General features: G+C 38.1%; 1 protein-coding gene across 3 annotated transcripts in view; it reads right to left on the bottom strand.

The window, feature by feature from the left end:
• Nucleotides 1-19,415, bottom strand: part of STXBP5L (syntaxin binding protein 5L) — a 338,367-nt gene that overhangs the window by 263,104 nt on the left and 55,848 nt on the right. The window lies entirely within an intron of this gene.

The following is a 19,415-nucleotide window of genomic DNA, read 5'->3' as shown; positions in this document are numbered from 1 at the left end:
CCTCTGCATGCACAGACCAAAGTGCATTCTCAGGAGCTCCAGGATCCAGGTTGGAGGTTATGAAGGTGCAGTCCATTTTCTCCACTGAGGAGACAGAACTGCCTCTAGGCAGCTGACTCACTGACTGTGGTCTCAGCTATAGAAACAGAAATAGCTCTGTTCCCCTGAGAATTTAGCTACAATCCCATTTGGCTCTGGGTCTGTCACCAGCATATCCCATATGTCAAGAGATCCAAAGGAGTCACATTCATCCATGTATCAGGTTAACAGGCATAACCAAGAACTTGTTCCTGGCTGTAGACCAGGAAGTGGCCTTTGAACCAGCTCCAGCTCACTCCACCTTTGGAGGAGAGCCCCTGGAAGTAACGTATAGTTCATCAGACTGTTGATTCTGAAACGGCCCCCTAACAGACCTCCAGCAGGTCTCAGCCACAGTTTAGGAACAATCTTACTGGCATAGGAACCCCTTAGGAAACATGCTTGTCTGGGCCCTCTAAGATCCTAAAAAGGATTTATACTCAGCTCAAGCCCCCTCACTGCCACAGTATGCTAGAATTTCTGCTGACACAAAGACTAGACAGGAGATACTCCTGTCTCTGCCCCTTGGAGTTTCTGAAAAAGCCCTATATATGACTCCAGCTTCCTCATAATCCATAGTCTGACAGTCTACAACAATCCTGAATGACCAGTGTCCCAGTAGGAAACACTCCTACTTGGAGATCTGAAAGGGCCCTACACCGAATCCCACTCCCTCCCAACAGCAGTCTGTGAACAGTCCTGCTACCAAATATACCCAACAGGACGTTGGGTATATACTCCTGTCTATACTCTCAGAAATTCTGAGAGGGCCCAAAACACCATAAACACTCCTAGCACAAGGACCTGTTGGCTGAGGACCCACGCATGGACCCTAAAGCAGACTCTTGTCCCAGTACTACCCTACTGAACAAGGTACTACAGGCAGTCACATCCACCCAGGGACCAGAAGGGATCCATCCATACCAGCCCAAGACCCAGTAACAAGCCCACAAGTCATAGATGCCACTGTAGACCCAGCAAAAACTGCCTCCCATGCATGCTTCACAACAGCAATTATGGATATAATCCTATCAGCTCAGGAAACAGACAGGAGGTTTTTATCTCATGAAACCAGTTTGTAAAAACTGGAAGAGGTGTTTGCTTCCACAAATGCACAGACACCGATGTAAGGCTACACAGACAACAGAGAGTTATGCAAATGTGACACCACCAAAGGAAAGTAATAGAGCTCTAGTAACTGGTTCCAAAGAAATGGAGATTTATGACCTGCCTGACAAAGAATGTAAAATAATCATCTTAAACTGTATGAAATGCAAGAAAACACATAGAGACAACTGAACAAAATCAGGAAAACAAAATATGTTAAATAAAAGAAATGGAGAGAGATCAAAATGGTGGAGTAGAAGACACTGAGCTCACCTCCTCCTGTTGAATACATCAAAAATAGATCTACATGTGAGGCTTGCTAAAAATAAACTAGAGACTGGCAGAAAGGTTCTTTTACAACCAAGGGTGTAAAGAAAGATCCACATAGAGTCAGGTAGTGAGGAAGGCAAAGTGATCAGGACCAGTGCCTAGCAGGAAGCACAGAAAAAGAAGGGGATATCACAGATTGGGAAGTTCTCCCTAAGGAATAAGGGGTTTGGACACCCCAGCCATTGTGCTGGAATCAGGAAGATGAGTCTCCTGAATGGCTTTAAAAACCTCCAGAGTTCCAAACAATAGCAAGGAGAGATAAGAAAGTCATCCTAAGTGATCAGTGCAAGGAAACAGAGGAAAACAATAGAATGGGAAAGACTAGAGAACTTCCAGATGTTGAAGCTGGATGTTCAAGGCAGAGGAACCAGAGATTAAATTGCAAATTCTGTTGGATCATAGAAAAAACAAGAGAATTCCAGAAAAACATCTGCTTTAATTGACTGCGCCAAAGCCTTTGACTGTGTGCTAAGTCACTTCAGTCATGTCCGACTCTGTGCGACCCCATAGATGGCAGCCCACCAGGCTCGCCCGTCCCTGGGATTCCCCAGGCAAGAACACTGGAGTGGGTTGCCATTTCCTTCTCCAATGCATGGAAGTGAAAAGTGAAAGTGAAGTCGCTCAGTCGTGTCCGACTCTTAACGACCCCATAGATGGCAGCCCACCAGGCTCCCCCATCCCTGGGATTCTCCAGGCAAGAACACTGGAGTAGGGTGCCATTGCCTTCTCCAAAGGCAGGTAGATCACAACAAACTGTGGAAATTTTTTCAAGAGATGGGAATACCGGACGGCTTTACCTGCCTCCTGAGAAATCTGTATGCAAGTCAAGAAACAACAGTTAGAACCGGACATGGAACAAACTGGTTCCACATTGGGAAAGGAGTACTTCAAGGCTGTTACCCTGCCTATTTAACCTATATGCAGAGTACATCATGCGAAATGCTGGGCTGCATGAAGCACAAGGCGGAATTAAGACTGCTGGGAGAAATGTCAATAACCTCAGATATGCATGCAGATGACACCACCCTTATGGCAGAAAGCAAAGAGGAACTAAAGAGCCTCTTGATGAAAGTAAAAGAGGAGATTGAAAAAGCTGGCTTAAAACTCAACATTCAAAAACCCAAGATCATGGCATCTGGTCCCACCACTTCATGGCAAATAGATGGGGTAACAATGGAAACAGTGAGAGACTTTATTTTCTTGGGCTCCAAAATCACTGCAGATGTTGAGTGCAGCCATGAAATTTAAAGATGCTTGCTCCTTGGAAGAAAAGCTATGACCAACCTAGACAGTATATTAAAAAGCAGAGACATTATTTTGCCAACAAAGGTCCATCTATTCAAAGCTATGTTTTTTTCAGTAGTCATGTATGGATGTGAGAGTTGGACTATAAAGAAAAATGAGCGCCAAAGAATTGATGCTTTTGAACCGTGGTGTTAGAGAAGATTCTTGAGAGTCCCTTGGACTGTAAGGAGATCAAACCAGTCAATCCTAAAGGAAATCAGTCCTGAATATTCATTGGAAGGACTAATGCTGAAGCTGAAGCTCTAATACTTTGGCTACCCAATGTGAAGAACTGACTCATTGGAAAAGACCCTGATGCTGGGAAAGATTGAAGGCAGGAAGAGAAAGGGATGGCAGAGCATGAGATAGTTGGATGGCATCACCGACTGGATGGATATGAGTTTGGGCAAGCTCTGGGAGATGGTGGTGGACAGGGAAGCCTGGGGTGTGGCAGTCCATGGGGTCACAGAGTCGGATACAACTGAGTGACTGAACTGAACTGACCTGAACTTGAGAAAAGAATAGATGAATACAGTGAGAATTTAAACAAGGAACTAGAAAATATAAAAAAGAACCAGAGAAAAAGAAACCAATACAATATTGTAAAGTAATTAGCCTCCAATTAAAATAAATAAATTTATATTTTTAAAAAAAAGAGTATAACAACTGGAATGAAAAACAGACTGAGGGAATTAACAGACTAGGTGACAAAGAAAAATGCACGTGCAATCTGTGAGACAGAATAATGGAAATCACCCAGTCATAACAGGAAAAAGAAAAATTTTTAGAGGTAAGGATAGTTTAAGGGATCACTGAGCCAACATCAAGCATTCATATTAACATTCACATTATAGGGGTCCAAGAAGTAAAGATAGAGAAAGGAGTTTAAAATGTGTTTGATGAAATTGTGGCTAAAAATTTCTAGAGCCTGAAGAAGGAAACAGACATCCAGACACAGGAGGCACAGAGGACCCCAAACAAAATGAACCAAAGAGACCTGCACCAAGAGATATCATAACTAAAATGGAAAAACTTACAAATAAAGAGATAATTGCAAAGGCAGCAAATAAAAAACAAAAAGTCACATACAAGGGAACACCATAAGGCTATCAGCTGATTTTTCTACAGATTTTGCAGACCAGATGGGAGTGGCATGACATATTTAAAGAGTTGAAAGGGGAAAGCCTACAACCTGGGATACTCTATTCCACAAGATTACCATTTAGAAATGGAAGAGAGATAAAAACACTTTCTCTGACAAGCAAAGACTAAGAGTTCAATACTAAATTGACCCTAAAAGAAATGCTAAAGAGTCTTCCCTACGTGGAAAAGAAATGGCTACGATAAGAAGTAAGAATTCATAGGAAAGGAAAAATCGTACTAATAAAGGCAAATATATAGTGAAGACTATGGATCAACCACTTAAAAAAGATAATGTGAAGATTAAAAGACAAAAATTGTAAAATCAATTACAAGAAACAATTAAGGGATAAACATGAAGGTGTAAAATATGTCATCAAAAACAAAAACATGCGGGAAGGAAGTAAAATATGTAGATCATTTAGAATGTGTTTAAGCTCAAATGACTACCACTTTGTAACAAAGTGACATATAGATCAATATATATAAATCCTATGTTAACTACAAATCAAAAACATACCATAGATTCACAGAAACAAGAGAGAAAGGAACACAAGTATGACACTAAAAAAAAAATCACTGAACCACAAGGCAAGAACAGAGCAGAATCATAAAAAAAAAAAAAAACAAGAAACAAAATGTCAATAAATACATGCCAATCAATAATCACTTTATATGTTAATGGATTAAATGCTCAAGTCAAAAGATAAGGTAGCTGACTGTATTCTTAAAAAAAAAAACAAAAAGGACGCATCTATATCCTGCCTATAAGAGACTCATTTCAGAGCTAAACGCACACACAGACTGAAAGTGAGGGAATAGGTAAAAAACGTTTCATACAAATGAAAACAACAAGAAATTTGGGGTAGCAATACTCATATCAGACAAGGTCTACCACAAAGGAAAAAGAAAGGCATTATATAATTCTAAGAAAATTAAGTAGTTGCAAGAGGATTCCTACTTGTTGTCTCATGCAGCAGAAGATTCTTCACTCTTGATCTACAACACCTCTGATGGAAAAGTTACTAGAACAGCATACAATTTGCATAAAACACACTGCAGCCTTACTGGTGTGCCTTCCAGCTTATCAGTTCCCTGGGTCCTGTTAGATCCAGCGAACTGTTAGATCCAGGATCCTGTTAGATCCCAGTTTCTTATTACCATATCACATCCACCATGGAAGAATACCTTGTACTTTTCCACCTAAGTCACTGGGTCCAACAGCACAACAAAAGACTGGTGGAATAAGAACGCCTACCCGCAGCCGTAGGAATTCTTTTCCGTGGAAACGAAAAGCCTGCCTGCTCAGCAAGTTGAAAATGAAGGAGTGGCTCAAAGTAAAAGAAAAATAACTTAAAGACTGTATCATGGAAAACAGAAACCAGTTATCACAACGTTTAATTTAAAATTTGAGGGGAAAAATACCTGAAAGATCTGTAGGCAACAGTAATGTTTTTCTTTTACTGTCCTTGAGAGTTCTTAGAGTGCCTTAAAAAAACATGTTGACTATATGAAGCAGTGTTCCAACTCAAACAGAATAATATGCTCTTAACACCTGAGGTTTGAGGAGACTATAGATATGTCTTAGCATTACTGTAGCAGGAAAATATAGAGAGAATAAATTATTTTTATAGTAGATCTTTACCAAAAAATTGTAAGTAGGAAAATAATTTGCTCTTTAAAGAGCAATATTTATCATGATATATTAGGTTAACCCTGGAGGAGGAAACAGCAACCCAGTCCAGTATTCTTGCCTGGAGAATCCCATGGACAGAGGAGCCTGGCAGGCTACAGTTCACAGGGTTGCAAAGCGTTCAACACAACTCAGCAAATACACGATGATAGAAGGATCAATACAAGAGGATATAACATTCATTAACATACAGCTAACATAATGGCACATAAGAATATGAAGCAAATATTGACAGATGCAAAGGAAGAAACATAATAATACAGTAATAGTAGAGGATTTGAACAGCCCCTTACACCGATAAACAGAGTATCCAGAAAAAAAAAAAAATACTAAAGAAATAGTAGTCTTAAGTGACACATTAGACCAACTGAACTCAATAGGCATCCAGAGGACTTACATCCCCTAACAGCAGACTATACATCCTTTAAGTGCATATAAAACATTCTCCAGGACATACTACATGCTATGTCACAAAACATGTCTAAACAAATTTAAAAGGATAAAAATACACCAAGAATTTTTTCTAAAAAAAAAAAACTAGAAATTAACTACAGAAAGAAAAACAGATAAAAAACATATACATATGACACTAAACAAGAGAGAGGAGATATATGTATACAAATAGCTGATTCACTTTGCTATACAGCAGAAACTAACACAACATTGTAAAATACCTATATTTCAATATTTTTTAAAATTAAAACACAACATAATAAACCTTAGGGGATACAGATAAAGCAGTTCTCAGATACAAATTAAGAGCTAAAGCATCTACACACACAAAAAAAAATCTCAGTTCAGTAACCTAAAATTCAGTAACCTAAAATTAATGAGAAACAATAAAAGCAGAGAAAACTAAACCCAAGCAATCAGAAAAAGGAAATTAAAAAGATGAGCTGATATAAATAAAATGGAAAATAAAACAATAAACAAAATCAATGAAAGCAAAGTTGGTTCTTTAAAAAAAAAATCAGCAAAATTCATTTAGCTACATCAACCTTAAATAAAGAGAATACACAAGTAATTAGGAACTAAAAATGTGACAACACATCTTATAAAAATAAAGATTATAAGAGGATATTATAAACAATTTATATGTCAACAAATTAGATAATATAGAAGAAATGAACAAACTCCTAGAAATACATAAATTACCTAAACTGATTAGAAAATAAATTTTAAAATCTGAATAGTCCTTTAAAGCCACTGATTTAGTAATTAACTATCCAGGATGAAAAGCTCAGATGGCATCATTGCTGAAATATACCAAAAGTTAAGATTACTACCTATTCTTCATTAACTCTCTTAAAAATCAAAAGAGAAAACACTTCCCATAAGATGCTATTAGGCCAGTAGTGGCTCAGACGGTATAGTGTCTGCCTGCAATGCAGGAGACCCGGGTTCAATCCCTGGGTTGGAAAGATCCCAGGGGAAAAAAATGGCCCCCCCCCCCTCCAGTACTCTTGCCTGGAAAATCCCATGGATGGAGGAGCCTGGTAGGCTACAGTCCATGTGGTCACAAAGAGTCAGACATGACTGAGCAACTTCACTTTCACCCTGATACCTGATTCAAAGATGTTACAAAGAAAGAAAATTAAAGACTAATAATTTACTTATACAGACATTAAAATACTCAGCAAAAAATAATCAAAATGAATCCAGCAACATCTAAAAAGGGTCATTTATTATGATCTGGTAAGATTTACTCCAGGAATGCAACACTGGCTTAACAACAAAAAATCAATTAATAATAATATAATAATAACAATAATGTAATACATTTATTATCAACAGACTAAAAGACAAAAATTACTTGGTCATCTCAAGAGGTGAATAAAAGTTATTTGAAAGAAGTTTGTACACCTTCGTGGTAAAAACTCTCAATAAATTAACAATAGAAAGAAATTTCTTCAATCTGATAAAGGGCATGTACAAAAAACCTACTGCTAATGTCATACTACTGAAACAATGAATAATTTCCTTCTAAGACAAGGAATGAGACAAATATGTACCAGAGGTTTTATCCAGGGCAACTGAATAAGAGAAATAAAGGATACCCAGATTAGAAAAGAAGAACTAAAACTATTTGTAGATAACATGATCTTGTACATACAGGTATACCTTATTTTACTGTGCTTTACTTTTTTAGCACTTCTCAGACACTGAGCTTTTTTACAAATGTAAGGTTTATGGCAACCCTGCATTATGAGATGATGCTTAGCATTTTAAGCAATAAAGTATTTTTCAATTAAAGCACGTACATTATTTTTTCAGACATAATACTATTGCATACTTAATAGGCAACAGCAGAGTGTAAACATAACTTTATATCCACTAGGAAACCAAAAACTTCATGTGATGCTTTATTGTGGTATTTGCTTTATTGCAATGGTCTGGAACCACAATATCTCCAAGGTATGTCTGCACACAATCCTAAGAAATACACTGAAAAATCATTACAACTAATAAAAGAGGTAACATTAAGGCTGCAGGTAACAAAATCAATGTACAAAAATCAACTTTCTCTATATACTGCTGCTGCTGCTGCTAAGTCGCTTCAGTCATGTCCGACTCTTAGCAACCCCATGTACTGCAGCCCACCAGACTCCCCCGTCCCTGGGATTCTCCAGGCAAGAACACTGGAGTGGGTTGCTGCCGGGAGCCGGCATAGTGCATATTGAGTGCATATTGCATATTGAGTGCAGCACTTTCCACAGCATCATCTTTCAGGATCTGGAATAGCTCAACTGGAATTCTATCACTGCCGGGAGCCAGCGTGAGGAGCTCCACCCATGACAAAGGTCATGAGGAAGGAGGCTCAGCATACGCAAAGGCAGGATCGAGCCTCAGGAGTCCCCCTGGAAATTCTCAAGCATCTACCCCCAAAACCAGAGTCTGCCTACTTTCTGCTTTGTGCTTTCACCTACACCTTTGACTTTACGGGGGTCTGTCCCCCACTACCTCTCTCTGAAAAAAGAGTTAGCTTACAGCTCCAGTTAATAATTCCTGGGTGTGACAGTGTTTCAACCTACAAACTCCTTTGGAAATCCTCTAGCCTGCCTGAATAGGTTTTTCCGGCCCCATGTGATTGTTCAGAGCCTCCCAACTGTGAGAGGCAGGAGATGTTCTAAACTGTCTAAACACAGATTCCTTTGAGTAGTTAAAAGATTGATTAGAAATTGTATTGGTGAAAGGTTTTTTCACTTATTGGGCCAATGTTTGCTGCTAAGTCTCCATACTCCTTACCTACTGTGTCCTTGGCAGTGTATTGATTGATATAATGGGTGTACAGAAATGTAAGTAGTAGCCTCAATGTTTGTAACCTTGGACCCTTGAGTTAATTCTTTTCTTGACTGAGCCCACCTCACCTTTGCCCTATAGGAATGCAGCTTTGTCCAATGCTTTTTTGGAGGCTGGTGCCTGACTTTGGAATAATCACCTTTAGAGAAAGATAAGTTTCTTAAAATGTTAACAGGCCTCCTGGCCAGAAGATGATGTAATTCACCTGAACTTTTGCATATGATAAGTTTGAAAGCCTGGCTTCGATTAGAACCAGGAACTGCTGTCCTTGCATGACCTACCCCTTCCCCCATTATCCTCTATGCACAACTTAAGGTATAAAAACTACTTTGGAAAATAAAGTGTGGGCTTTGTTCACCGAAACTTGGTCTCCCCATGTCGCTCTCTCTCCCAAATTCTGGCTGAGTCTCCATCTGGAGCGCGGAACCCGCCATGCTTGCTAATTATGCCTGGGCTTCTAAGATCCGACCAGGGAGGCCTCAGTGTCTCCTCTCCTTCTGGAGAACGGAAGGACGCCTGCGGCCTACGTAAGTGGTGCAAACTTCTTGTCTTGAAGTTTTATTGGTCTCCCGCGTAAACCAAGCTACTCAGCCTCTTTTCTCCACTGAATTTTCCTACTGAGCTATCCTTATTCTATTACTCTTTATATCTTTGATAAATATTTAAATAAATAGGTCGCCTATGCCGTCTCTCCTTCGAATACCCTGGATCAGCCGGGGCTGGACCCTGGCAGGTTGCCACTTCCTTCTCCACTCTATACACTAACAAAGCACTATCCAAAAATTAAGAAAAAAATTATATTTACAGTAGTAAAGTAATAAAAGAATCTGCAATAAACTGAACAAAAGAAGTACAAAATATGTATTCCAAAAACTATAAACATTAATGAAAAAAATTAAAGACCTAACAAGTGAAAGACATCTAATGCCCATAGATCAAAAGACTTAATATTGTTAAGGTGGTAATACTCAGCAAATACAGAATCAAAGAAATCCCTATCCAAATCCCAGCTGCATTTTTTTTTTTTGCAGAAATAGATAAGACAATGATTTTTGCAGAAATAGACAATAGACAAAAATCCATATGGATATTTAAGAGACCCAGTATATTAAAAAAAAAAAAACTTAAAAAATAAGAATAATGTTGGAAGACTCAAACTTCAAAATATATAGAAAGCTACAGAAATCAAAACCAATGAGGTGCTGAAATAGAGTAGACATATAGCTAACTGGAACAGAATTGAGAATCTAGAAATAAATCCTCACATATTTAGTCAACTGATTTTCAACAAGGATATCAAGACAATTTAATGGAGATAGACTTCTTTTTAGGAAATATTACTACAACAACTGAACATCCACATATAAAATGATGTAGATCCCATCCTTATACCATATACAAAACTTAACTCAAAATGAATCACAGCTTAAATTAAAAAGCTAAAACTATAAAACTAATAGGGGAAAACAGTCACAGTAAAGCAAGTCACACAAATTTTCTGATTTCCCAGTGCATATAAAAATTATTTTTATACTATATTGCAGCCTATTATGTGTAACAGCATTATGTCTTTAAAAAACCAATGTACATATCTTAATTAAAAATACTTAATTTCTGCAAAGAGCTAAACATCATCCGAGCCTGCAGTGAGTCACACCGTTTTTGCTGGTGGATGACTTGAAACATTGCAAGAATTAACAAAAAGTGACACAGAAACACTGAGTAAATGCTGTTAGAAAAATGGTGCTGATAGACTTGAAGACAGGAGTTAGCACAAACCTTCAATTTACAAAAATGAATATCTCAAAGCAAAATAAAATGAGGTATACTTGTATTTAATTCATAGAACTGTATATTAAAAGAAAAAAGTCAAATTTACTATATGAAAATATTGAAAGGTGAAATTTAAAATGATTAATGCATTCTCTAAAAAGAAAAGTAACATCTCTTAAAAACATATATTATGTTAAAATATAAACCTATTTTTAATATAAAAGTAAATAAAAATTATAAAGCATGGAGATGGTCAACTTAGGAAAACAAGTGATAAAATAAAAATTATTTTACCTAATTAATATTTACAGATAAATACAACCAACAATAGCAAAATATTCATTCATTTCAAAATACTCATTCATTTAACATTTATTATGATAGGTCACAGACAGGGCCATAAAACAAGCTTCAGTTAATTTAAAAGGATTCAGTTAATATACTGTCTGCTGCTGCTACTGCTGCTGCTAAGTTGCTTCAGTCATGTCCGACTCTATGAGACCCCATAGACGGCAGCCCACCAGGCTCCTCCATCCCTGGGATTCTCCAGGCAAGAACATTGGAGTGGCTTGCCATTTCCTTCTCCAATGGTTGGAAGTGAAAAGTGAAAGTGAAGTCACTCAGTTGTGTCTGATTCTTAGCAACCCCATGGACTGCAGCCCACCAGGCTCCTCTGTCTCTGGGATTTTCCAGGCAAGAGTACTGGAGTGGGGTGCCATTGCCTTCTCCGTATACTGTCTGACCACAATGGAATTAAATTAGAAATCAATAATGAAAGAATTCTAGAAAAATCTCTAATATTTAGAAACTAAATAAAACATTTATAAATAACCCACAGTTAAAGAAAACAAGTAGAAATTAGAAAATAATTCAAGCTGAATGGAAGGAAAACACATGTTAAAATTTGGGGATGGGGAATTACAATTCTGCCAAGAGGGAACAGCCCTATTTTCCCAGTTTCTGTCTTTCATAACTGAAAACAAGAGCAAAAACCCTGGAGATAACATTATAAACAAGCAAAAGTAAACTCTGAGGTAGAAAGAAAGAAAGAAATTTCCAGGCATCTCAGGACTTGTGGAATGACACAGTAGTGAGTTCCTTGAGTTTCCTTTGTGTCCCATATATGCTAGACAGAGCACTGCAGAAGTTTTCAACCCAGTACCACCAACTAGCACAGGTAAAAAATAAAGACAAAAACAAAAAATCCAAGAAAAGCTATTCTCCAAAAGGACTGAGAAGAGGGTGGGCTAAAAGCGAACTGTGGCATTATCCATCCTATTCTATCCAAACATCAATGAAAAAACCATACTCTCCTCCTTCCCACTCCATGGCGTTCAAGAGGGCTGACTAGGGAGCTGCTCATCTACCTCATCTCACTCCCGCCATGCAGAGAGTACACTTTAAATCCTATAGCAACTGGTATTTAAGGACACAAGCAGGTTGCTAATCACCCATCCCCTGCCTGGAAGAAGCAGGTAGCACTTTGTTCCACTGCCAGGTTATATCAGTGCACTAAGCAGGATGCTGAATTCCCATCTCCACAGCAGTGGAGGCAGGGGGCAGCAATACAACCCTGATGGGGTAGTACTATTGAGTCTAAATCAGCAGTTGATCGTCTATCCTCTTACCAGTATAAGGATGTTATTTTAATTTCTCCAACAAGATATGGCAGCCCTGGAGTACAGTGGCAACAAGTTTGAATGAGGTAGTATAAGGTGGGGCTAGTTATCATTAGGTTTCACTCACACCCTCCTAGCACCCCAAGTCAGCAAGGTGATAATTTGGAAGCAGAATCCTTCCACTTGACAGCAACAAGACTGAACAAGGTGGGTGAAGCAGGGCTAGTCAGCAACCAAATCATACCAGAGAATCCTAATAGGAGCTGAACCACTGTTCACATCAATGAGGCAAAACAAAGTGATGCAGGGAGAAGTGATTGATACTATGATTCCTTTATCTCCTGATGTCACTGGAGCACAGTGGGAAGGTGAACTTCCAACCCACCCACTTGAAAGGAAGCAGTATCGATCACTACCCTCCTTTTTCAGGGATGAGTATGTTGACAGGGCTCACCAAGAAACTGTACATACCCATCTGGGACTCAAACAGCAAAGGAAGAAGTTAAATGGTCACTCATTGCAGATGACATTATACTCTACATAGAAAATTCTACAGTCTTCACCAGAAAACTACTAGGATATATAAATTCAGTAATGTTGTAGGATACAAAATTAATACACAGAAATCTGTTACATTTCTATACACTACCAGAAAGAGAAATTAAGAACACAATACCATTTGCAATTGTATCACACAAAAATAAGCAAACTGATCACATGGATCACAACCTTGTCTAATTCAATGAAACTATGAGCTATGCTGTGTAGGGCCACCCAAGACATATGGATCATGGTGGAGAGTTCTGACAAAATGTGGTCTACTAGAGAAGGGAATAGAAAAACACCTCAGTATTCTTGCCTCGAGAACCCCATGAACAGTATGAAAAGGCAAAAAGATCTGACACTGAAAGATGAACTCCCCAGGTCAGTAGGTACCCAATATGCTATTGCAGAAGAGCAGAGAAAAAATTTCAGAAGGAACGAACAGACTGAGCCAAAACAAAAACAACATCCAGTTGTGGATGTGGCTGGTGGTGGAAGTAAAGTCTGATGCAGGATGGGGAACACATGTATACCTGTGGTGGATTCATTTCGATATTTGGCAAAACCAATACAATATTGTAAAGTTTAAAAATTAAAAAAAAAAAAAAGCAATACTGCATAGGAACCTGGAATGGTAGGTCCATGAATCAAGGCAAATTGGAAGTGATCAAACAGGAGATGACAAGAGTGAACATCAACATTTTAGGAATCGGTGAACTAAAATGGACTGGAATGGGCAAATTTAATTCAGATGACAATTATACCTACTACTGTGTGCAAGAGTCACTTAGAAGAACTGGAGTAGCCCTCATAGTCTACAAGAGTCCAAAATGCAGTACTTGGTGCAATCTCAAAAACAACAAAATCATCTCTGTTTGTTTCCAAGGCAAACTATTTAGTATCACAGTAATCTAATGCCAAAGAAGCTCAAGTGGAACAGTTCTCTAAAGACTTACAAGATCTTTAGAACTAACACCAAAATACATGTTCTTTTCATCACAGGAGTCTGGAATGCAAAAGTCAAGAGATACCTGGAGTAATAGGCAAGTTTGGCCTTGGAGTACAAACTGAAGCAGGGCAGAGGCTAAAATAACTTTGTGAAGAGAACACACTGGTCATAGCAAACACCCTCTTCCAACAACACAAGACAACCCTATACAAGGACATCACCAGATGGTCAATACCAAAGTCAGACTGATTATATTCTTTGCAGCTGAAGATGAAGAAGCTCTATAGAGTCAGCAAAAAGAAGCAAAACAGCAAAACAAAGCAAAACAAGCAAAAACAGCAAAAACTTAAATTGAAGAAAGTAAGAAAAATCACTAGGCCATTCAGGTATGACTTAAATCAAATTCCTATGATGATACAGAGAAAGTGACAAACAGATTCAAGGGATCAGATCTGATAGACAGAGTGCCTGCAGAATTATGGATGAAGGTTCGAAACATTGTACAGGAGGAGGTGAACAAAACCGTCCTGAAGAAAAGAAATGCAAAATGGCAAAATGGTTGCCTGAGGAGGCCTTACAAACAGCTGAGAAAAGAAGAAAAGCTAAAGGCAAAGGAGAAAAGGAAAGATATATCCGTTTGAATGCAGAGTTCCAAAGAATAGCAAGGAGAGATAAGAAAGCCTTCCTAAGTGGACAATGCAAAGAAGTAGAGGAAAATAATACAATGGGAAAGATTAGAGATCTCTTCAGGAAAATCAGAGATACCAAGGAACATATCATGCAAAGATGGGCACAATAAAGGACAGAAATGATATGGACCTAATAGAAGCAGAAGATATTAAGAAGAGGTGGCAAGAATATACAGAAGAACTGTACAAGAAAGATCTTAATAATCCAGATAACCACAATGGTGTAATCACTCACCTAGGGCCAGACTCTCGGAATGCAGAGTCGAGTGGGCCTTAGCAAACATCACTATGATCAAAGCTAGTGGAGGTGATGGAATTCCAGCAGAGCTACTTAAAATCCTAAAAGATACTACTGTGAAAGTGCTACACTCAATATGCCAGCATATTAGGAAAACTCAGCATTGCCACATGACTGAAAAAGGTCAGTTTTCATTCCAATCCCAAAGAAAGACAGTTGCAAAGAATTTTCAAACTACCGCACAATAGCATTCATTTCACATGCTAGCAAAGTAATGCTCAAAGTTCTCCAACACAGGTCTCAACAGTACATGAACCAAGAACCTCCAGATGTTCAAGGTGGATTTAGAAAAGGCAGAGGAACCAGAGATCAAACTGCCAACATCTATTGGATCACAGAAAAAGCAAGTGAGTTCCAGAAAAACATCTACTTCTGCTTCATTGACTATGCTAAAGCATTTGACTGTGTGGATCACAACAAACTGTGGAAAATTCTTAAAGAGATAGGAATACCAGACCACCTGATCAGACTCCTGAGAAACCTGTACGCAGGTCAAGAGGCAACAATTAGAACTGGACATGGAACAATGGACTGGTTCCGAATTGGGAAAGGAGTACGTCAAGGCTGTATACCGTCACCCTGCTTATTTAACTTATATGTAGAGTACATCATGCAAAATGCCCCACTAGATGATGCACAAGCTGGACTCAAGATTGCCGGGAGAAATATCAATAACCTCAGATATGCAGATAGCACCACCCTTATGGCAGAAAGCAAAGAGGAACTAAAGATCATCTTTATGAAAGTAAAAGAGCAGAGTGAAAAAGCTGGCTTAAAACTCAACATTCAAAAAACCAAGATCATGGCATTGGGTTCCACTGCCTCAAGGCAAATAGATGGGGAAACAATAGAAACAGTGAGAGACTTTATTTTCTTGGGCTCCAAAATCACTGCAGATGGTGAGTGCAGCCATGAAATGAAAAGATGCTTGCTCTTTGGAGGAAATGATATGACCAACCTAGACAGCATATTAAAAAGCAGAGACATTACTTTTCCAACAAAGGTCCATCTAGTCAAAGCTATGGTTTTTCCAGTAGCCATGTAAAGATGTGAGAGTTGGAGCATACATAAGGCTGAGCACCAAAGAATTGATGCTTTTCAACTATGGTGTTGGAGAAGACTCTTGAGAGTTCCTTGAAATGCAAGGAGATTAACCAGTCAATCCCACAGGAAATCAATCCTTACTATTCATTGGAAAGATTGATGCTAAAGCACCAATACTTTGGTACCTGATGCAAAGAGCTGACTCATTAGAAAAGACCCTGATGCTGGGAAAGATTGAAGGCAGGAGAAGGGGACGACAGACTACGAGATGGTTGGATGGCATCACTGCCTCAATGGACATGAGTTTGAGCAAGCTCTGGGAGATAGTGAACGACAGGGAAGCCTAGCAAGCTGCAGTCCCTGTGGTTGCAAAGAGTTGGATATGACTGTTGGGTGACAGAACAACAACAACAACAAAAAGAATAAAAGACCTAGGAATAAATTTACCCAAGGAAGTGAAAGACGTGTATACTGGAAACTATAAGACACTGATGAAAGAAACTGAAAACATAAATAATAGGGTAGATATACTATGCTCATGCATGGAATGATTAACACTGTTAAAAATGTCCATACCATCCAAAGCAATCTAAAGATTCAGTGGAATTCCTAGAAAAATACCCATGCACTTTTCACAGAAACAGAACAAATAATCCTAAAATTTGTACACAACTACAAAAGACCTCGAATAGCAAAACAATCTTGAGAAATAAGAACAAAGCTAGACTTATCATACTCCTTCATTTTAAACTATATTACAAAACTATAAGTAATCAACATAATATGATACTGGCATAAAAGCTGACACATAAACCAATGTAATAGAATCAAGATCCCAAAAATAAACCAGTGCCTATTTGGTCAACAAATATTTTACAAGGAAGCCAATAATATTCAACAGAAGAAGGACGTCTCTTCAATAAATGATGCAGGAAAAACTGCATCACTGGAGTTTTCTGGACAGCCATATGTAAAAGAATTAAGGTGAACCACTATCTTACACTGTATACAAAAATTAACTCAAAATGGATTAAGAACTTGGACAAAAGACATGAAACCATAAAACTCCTAAAAGAAAATATAAGCAATACACTCCTGGAAACCATTCTTGGCAATGATTCTTCAGACTTGACACAAAAAGGAAAACATAACAACAAAATATAAAATAAAGTGTGGCTACATCGAACTAAAAAGCTCCTGTACAGCAAAGGAAACTGTTAACAAAATAAAAAAGCAACCTATCCTATGGAAGAAAATATTTGCAAATCATGTCTGATAAGGGATTAATATTCAAAATATATAAAGAACTCATATAACTCAACAGCAAAACAAACAGTTCAATTAAAAACTGGCAAAGGATCTGAATGGATACTTTTGCGAAAAAGACTGACATACAGACAGCTAAGAGGTATTGAAAAGGCATTCAACATCACTAATTATCAGGGAAATGCTCAACAGCAATGGGATATTATCTCTTTCTTAAAATGGCTATTATTTGAAAGACAAGGAATAACAGCTGTTGGCAAGGATATAGAGAAAAGGGAACCCTTGTGCACTGTTAGTGAGATTGTAAATTGTGCAAGCACTATGAAAAACATAATGAGGTTTGGGATTGGCATGTATACACTACTATATTTAAAACAGCTAGCCTCTCCAGAAAGCAGGAATAGAAGGAACATACCTCAACATAATAAAAGCTATATATGACAAACCCACAGCAAACATTATCCTCAATGGTGAAAAATTGAAAGCATTTCCTCTAAAGTCAGGAACAACACAAGGGTGCCCACTTTCACCACTACTATTCAACATAGTTTTGGAAGTCGTGGCCGCAGCAATCAGAGCAGAAAAAGAAATAAAAGGAATCCAAATTGGAAAAGAAGAAGTAAAACTCTCACTGTTTGCAGATGACATGATCCTCTACATAGAAAACCCTAAAGACTCCACCAGAAAATTACTAGAACTAATCAGTGATTATAGTAAAGTTGCAGGATATAAAATCAACACACAGAAATCCCTTGCATTCCTATACACTAATAATGAGAAAATAGAAAGAGAAATTAAGGAAACAATTCCATTCACCATTGCAACGAAAAGAATAAAATACTTAGGAATATATCTATCTAAAGAAACTAAAGACCTATATATAGAAAACTATAAAACACTGGTGAAAGAAATCAGAGGACACTAATAGATGGAGAAATATACCATGTTCATGGATTGGAAGAATCAATATAGTGAAAATGAGTATACTACCCAAAGCAATTTATAGATTCAATGCAATCCCTATCAAGCTACCAACGGTATTTTTCACAGAGCTAGAACAAATAATTTCACAATTTGTATGGAAATACAAAAAACCTCGAATAGCCAAAGCTATCTTGAGAAAGAAGAATGGAACTGGAGGAATCAACCTGCCTGACTTCAGGCTCTACAAAGCCACAGTCATCAAGACAGTATGGTACTGGCACAAAGACAGAAATATAGATCAATGGAACAAAATAGAAAGCCCAGAGATAAATCCACGCACATATGGATACCTTATCTTTGACAAAGGAGGCAAGAATATACAATGGAGAAAAGACAATCTCTTTAACAAGTGGTGCTGGGAAAACTGGTCAACCACTTGTAAAAGAATGAAACTAGAACACTTTCTAACACCATACACAAAAATAAACTCAAAATGGATTAAAGGTCTAAACATAAGACCAGAAACTATAAAACTAGAGGAGAACATAGGCAAAACACTCTCCGACATACATCACAGCAGGATCCTCTATGACCCACCTCCCAGAATATTGGAAATAAAAGCAAAAATAAACAAATGGGACCTAATTAAACTTAAAAGCTTCTGCACAACGAAGGAAACTATAAGCAAGGTGAAAAGACAGCCTTCAGAATGGGAGAAAATAATAGCAAATGAAGCAAATGACAAACAACTAATCTCAAAAATATACAAGCAACTCCTACAGCTCAATTCCAGAAAAATAAATGATCCAATCATTTGGCCCAATGACTGGACCAAAGAACTAAATAGACATTTCTCCAAAGACATACAGATGGCTAACAAACACATGAAAAGATGCTCAACATCACTCATTATCAGAGAAATGCAAATCAAAACCACTATGAGGTACCATTTCATGCCAGTCAGAATGGCTGCGATCCAAAAGTCTACAAGCAATAAATGCTGGAGAGGATGTGGAGAAAAGGGAACCCTCTTACACTGTTTGTGGGAATGCAGACTAGTACAGCCACTATGGAGAACAGTGTGGAGATTCCTTAAAAAACTGGAAATAGAACTGCCTTATGATCCAGCAATCCCACTGCTGGGCATACACACTGAGGAAACCAGAAGGGAAAGAGACACGTGTACCCCAATGTTCATCGCAGCACTGTTTATAATAGCCAGGACATGGAAGCAACCTAAATGTCCATCAGCAGATGAATGGATAAGAAAGCTATGGTACATATACACAATGGAGTATTACTCAGCCATTAAAAAGAATACATTTGAATCAGTTCTAATGAGATGGATGAAACTGGAACCTATTATACAGAGTGAAGT

This window comes from Bos mutus, chromosome 1, assembly GCF_027580195.1.
Source record: "Bos mutus isolate GX-2022 chromosome 1, NWIPB_WYAK_1.1, whole genome shotgun sequence".
Taxonomy (NCBI): Eukaryota; Metazoa; Chordata; class Mammalia; order Artiodactyla; family Bovidae; genus Bos; species Bos mutus.
The sequence above is the reverse complement of the archived record's forward strand: the minus strand, read 5'-3'. Positions and strand labels throughout refer to the sequence as shown.